The sequence below is a fragment of the Galeopterus variegatus genome, unplaced genomic scaffold (genome assembly GCF_000696425.1).
Source record: "Galeopterus variegatus unplaced genomic scaffold, G_variegatus-3.0.2 Scaffold1934, whole genome shotgun sequence".
NCBI lineage: Eukaryota > Metazoa > Chordata > Mammalia > Dermoptera > Cynocephalidae > Galeopterus > Galeopterus variegatus.
In genome coordinates, this window is record NW_007728045.1 from 49,831 (window position 1) to 55,327 (window position 5,497).

Below are 5,497 nucleotides of genomic sequence, written 5' to 3' on the forward strand. Positions count from 1 at the left end.
CATATCAGGCCAGGACTTCATTTATTACCTGGCTCCCAGATGACCCCAACTATAATGGGGAGGATGATGATGCTTTGGGTTTTCAGGTATCAATGTCAACTTGGATCCTGTGTCCGACAGTCCTTGAACTACTTGGGTATTCCTTTTTCCTCAGTGCACAGTTGTCTGAGTCAATTGCTGCAGGACCTTCTAGGGAAAGACTGGGAGAATCACTACCATGTATACTTGCTCTGGTGATGCCGAATCCCTCCTCCCGAGATCTAGTTTCTGCTTTAGTCAATGAATCCTGGGTCTACAAACCATCTTGGGTACAGAAACTGGACACTGGATTATGACTTCTTATTGGGATAACTTTTCTCAACTTCTGGATCAAAATATTGGTTGCATTAGCCCAGAGGTCCTTGTCCCATGTGTCAGGATCCCATGATTTCCCAAAGAAGCTTAGGTTAAGAGCTTGGTTATTCTCACAGTGACATCCTGGGGTTGGTCCTTAGTTTTCTCTGTTCTTTGGTAGCAGATAAGAATCTTCTTTCTTATATGCACCCAAGAAGGCCCTCTGGCTTTTACATACAGCTTTAAATGGCCAATTAATTACTCTTAGCTTTTTGTTATTTTTTTTATAGTGACAGTTAAGTTTAGCAACAGTCAACAGCCTTCTAGTGTCTTCATGGTTACTATTTTCTTTATTTCTTGAATACCCTCACACATTCCACCATCTAGTGCATCTGCTTCCATTGGTTTATTGCTCTGGTTTACCACCAGTGAAAGTTTTAACAGTTATACTGCTACCTTGTGCTGGGAGCTATCTGAGCTTCACCCACTGCTAGTGATGGGGTCCACGTGCCAGTCCAATTCCACGCCGGTGTCTGTTTTCTTGGACCATTCTTGATACCAATGGTTGCAAGTTGGGTTACCCAGGAACAGATTTAGATCAGCACATGGACTATTTATTAAGAAGTACTCTTGGGATTAATACCGGTGGAAGGGAAGGGTAGGAGCAGGATTGAGTACAGGGAGGAGTTGAGTTTTGATTAGTTTCAATAGAGGCTCCAACAGATCCTACAGGTTGCTCTGAGGCTGGAATGACCCTTGAGAGTTGTCCTGAGTTGAGGCAAGGCTCTGGTCTTTATACCCTGGCACTAATTAGTAATTGGATGCAGGCTGTAGTGGATTGAATTACGTTCTCTCCAAACTCATTGAAGTTTGAATTGTGTTCCCAAGTTTTATGCATCAGAAAGTTAGCCCTCACTGTGACTGTTAAGAGGGTGGGAAATCCTATTGTGGTAATTGAAAGGTGGAGCCTTGAAGAGGTGATTAGATTGTAGGACTGTGCAGTAGTGAATGGAATTAATAATGGTGGTCAGGGGCGTGGTTCTGAGGGCTTTAAAGGAAGAGAATCTGTCTCTCTCTTCCTCTCTCTCTCTCTCTGCTTCCACCATCTTGCAATGTGAGACCCCTGGGTCACTGTCACTGTCATTGGATGGACTTCCCAGCCTCAGAAATTGTAAGCAATAAATTTCATTTTCTTTATAAATTACCCAGTCTCAGGTATTCTGTTATAGCAACACAAAATGGACTAATACACAGGCTGTCCCTAAGAGACAGGACCTTGGGGGAGGCAGTTTTCTTTCCAGCTGAAGCAGTCCTTGAAGAGGGCTGGCAGCTGAGGGCTGTCTTCTGGCAGCTCTTCCCAGCGGCAGGGAAGACATCCTTTTTCCCTGAAGGCAGATCTGGGTGACACATCACAGTGCTCAGCATGCTTTGTGTGATCTGCTATGTCCTTACATATGTCTCTACTCACCTTCAGGTCCCTCTTCTGGCGTCACAGGAGTAGCAGGAGAGGCACTGAAATTTCAGGGTTTCCTTTCCTCCTCCAGCCTCTTCACTTCGCTGGAAGTGAAAGGGAGCAGAATGAAGGTTTATTTTCTCACCTTTATCTTCTCACCTCCCTAGAAGGCAAAAGCAAATATATTCAAAATCATACTAAGTAATGTATTTTCCCCATCCCTCTGCACAGTTAATGTGCATGACGGGAAGCAGAGGATGGAAATCTTTACGCTGAGTCTTTCAAACCATGAACGTTATTTGCCTCTCTATTTACTTAGATCTTCTTTCATTTCTTTCATCAGTGGTTTCAGCATACAGATCCTATAACTGTTTTGCTAGATTTATACCTAAGTATTTTGTTTTTTGAGCAACTGTAAATGGTATTTTATTTTTAATTTCTATATCTATGTTTTCATTGCTTGTAGATAGAAGTACAATTGATTTTTGTTTATCTTTTATCTGTTACCTTGCTGAACTCTATTAGTTCTAGGAGGTTTTTTTTTTTTTTTTTCATTTTTAGGGAGGTGAATATATTCCTGAGATATTCTACATAGACAATCATGTCATTTGCAAATATGGACAGTTTTAATTCCTTTTCCCTTTGTGATCTGTATGCCTTTTATTACCCTTATTTCCTTATTTTGCTGGTTAGAACTTCTACCACTATGTTGAATAAAAGTGACGACACTGACACCCTTGCCTGTTCCTGAATGGTATCTGTGGCTTCTCTGTAGATACTCTTTATCAAGTTGAGGAAGTTTCCCTCTATTCCTATTTTTCTGAAAGTTATCATAAATGGGTATTGAATTTTGTCATGTGCTTTTTGTACATCAAATGATATGATCACATTTTTCCCCTAGATTGTTAACATGGTGGATTACATTGATTTTTCAAATATTGAACTGGCCTTGCATCCCTGGAACAAACCTCATTTGGTCATGGTGTATAATTCTTTTTATATATTTCTTATTTCTATTTGTTAATATTACACTAAGAATTTTTGCATCTATACTCATGAGGCATGCCAGTCTGTACTTAAAATATTTGTACTCTCTTTGTCTGATTTTGGTATCAGAATAATACTAGGCTTATAAAATTAAATGGAAATTATTCTTTCTCTTCTGTATTTTGGAAGATGGTATGTAGAACTGGTATTAATTCATCTTTAAAGGTTTGGTGGAATTCTCCAGTGAAACTATTCGGGCCAGGAGGTTTTCTTTTTTTGGGAGTTTTAAAAAATTACAAATTCAATTTCCTTAATAGTTGTAGGGCTATGCAAATTATTTATTTCATAGTGAGTGAGTTGTGGTAGTTTGTGTTTTTTGAGGAGGTGGTCCATTTTACCCCACTTTTCAAATTAATATGTGTAGAGTTGTTTGTAGCTTTCCCTTAATCTTTGGATACCTGCAGGGTCTGTAGTGATTTAAGGTTTCATTCCTAATATGGTAATTTGTACCTTCTGTCTTTTTCTTTGTCAGTCTTCCTAGAGGTTTGTAAATTTTGTTGATCTTTTCCAAGAACCAGCTGTTTGTTTGATTGATTTTAAAATTATTTTTCTGTTTTCACTTTCGTTAATTTCTGCCCTTCTCTTTATCGTCGCCTTTCTCCTGCAGGCCGTGAGTGGGAAGAGGTGGTGGGACTCGTTAAGCCTGTCTGAGATGAAGGTCCTGGCACCCTACTGGGCCTTCTGTGATACCACCCCAGTGAGAGTGTTGGGTGCCTCATGAGGGTGGAAGTCGAGGTTCCTGTATTAGTCTGTTCTCTGTTGCTTATAACAAAATACCTGAAACTGGGTAATTTATAAAGAAAATAAATTTATTTCTTACAGTTTTGAATGTTGGGAAGTCCACAGTCCAGGGGTGAATCTGCTGAGAGCCTTCTTCTAATGGGAAACTCTCTGCAGGGTCCTGGGGTGATGCGGGTGGTCATGTGGTGAGGTGGGAGGAGCTCTTTAATGTGCTCACTTGCTCTCCTGATAAGGCCATGAATGCCACTCCCGTGACAACCCACTAACCCATTAACCCATTACTCCACTCATGAATCAATCCACTCACACAGGAGTAGTCATCATCATCCAATCACCTCTTACAGGCCCCACCTTTCAACACTGCCATAGTCTGATTTCCAACACTTCAACACTGTTACCATGGGCATCAAGCTTCAATGAGTTTTTGGGGGACATTCAATCCACAGCAGCTCCCCACTTGGCTTTTGCTAGTGTGGCCACAGTTTTCTGTGGTCTTTGGCTGGAGTAAAGCAGTTGTCTGAAAGTCGTCTGTCTTGCTAAGCTTCTTTCCTGTGCTTGGCTAGAGAAAGCAGGCTTTTTTGGGGGGTGGGGATTGAGGGTATGACTAATGGTGTTTTTGTATTGCCAGCCTCTTTAGCTCCAAGTCTGAAATATGCAAAGTTACTTCAAAAAGTTCATGGAAGGGGCCGGCCCCGTGGCGCACTGCTACAGTGTGCCGCTTGGGAGCGTGGCGGCACTCCCGCTGAGGGTTCGGATCCCACGTACAGACCGGTTCCCGCTCACTGGCTGAGCGAGGTGCGGGCGCGACGCCGAGGGTTGCGATCCCGTTGCTGGTCCCGGTCCGATGCGGGAGCGACACTGAGGGTTGCGATCCGTTGCCGGACACGAAAAAAGACAAAAAGGGGGAAAAAAAAAAAAAGAAAAAGTTCATGGAAAAATGGATGACTAGACAATTACCCACTCTGTGCCTGTTCCTGCTGCACGAAAGTAATTTTCCTCTGAGGACATAGTGTTCTGAACTCCAGCGTTCAGGGCCTGACTCCAGAACAATGACTATCTGGGCAGCTCCAGATTGGATTGGCCAATGCACCTTTTTTTCATAAAAGGTAGGACCATATTGTGAAGGCCTTGGAGGCCCTGAAAGCCATATCTACAGGAAAATAAAATAAGCACCCCAATTTATAAGTTACCAGTTTGATCCTATTTGTCTGGGGCAGGCCTGATGCAATTTGAAGGTCAGAAGTTTTTTTCCCCCTCATTCCTTGCTTTCTGTCCTTTTTATTAAAGTTATAAATGACCGTGCTTCATATTTTAATGAAAGGGAGTGATGTGAACAACCAGAGCCTTCGGGAGGAAACCTGAAATGACAGCACAGTTGCTAAGGAATGCACTTCCTACAGTGCGCCGCTTGGGAGTGCGGCGGCACTCCCGCCGAGGGTTCGGATCCCACATACAGACCGGTTCCCACTCACTGGCTGAGCGAGGTGTGGGCGCGACACTGAGGGTTGCGATTCGTTGCCAGACACGAAAAAAGACAAAAAGGGGGGAAAAAAAAAAGTTCATGGAAAAATGGATGACTAGACAATTACCCACTCTGGGCCTGTTCCTGCTGCACGAAAGTAATTTTCCTCTGAGGACATAGTGTTCTGAACTCCAGCGTTCAGGGCCTGACTCCTGAACAATGACTACCTGGGCAGCTCCAGATTGGATTGGCCAATGCACCTTTTTTTCATAAAAGGTAGGACCATATTGTGAAGGCCTTGGAGGCCCTGAAAGCTACATCTACAGGAAAATAAAATAAGCACCCCAATTTATAAGTTACCAGTTTGATCCTATTTGTCTGGGGCAGGCCTGATGCAATTTGAAGGTCAGAAGTTTTTTTCCCCCTCATTCCTTGCTTTCTGTCCTTTTTATTAAAGTTAT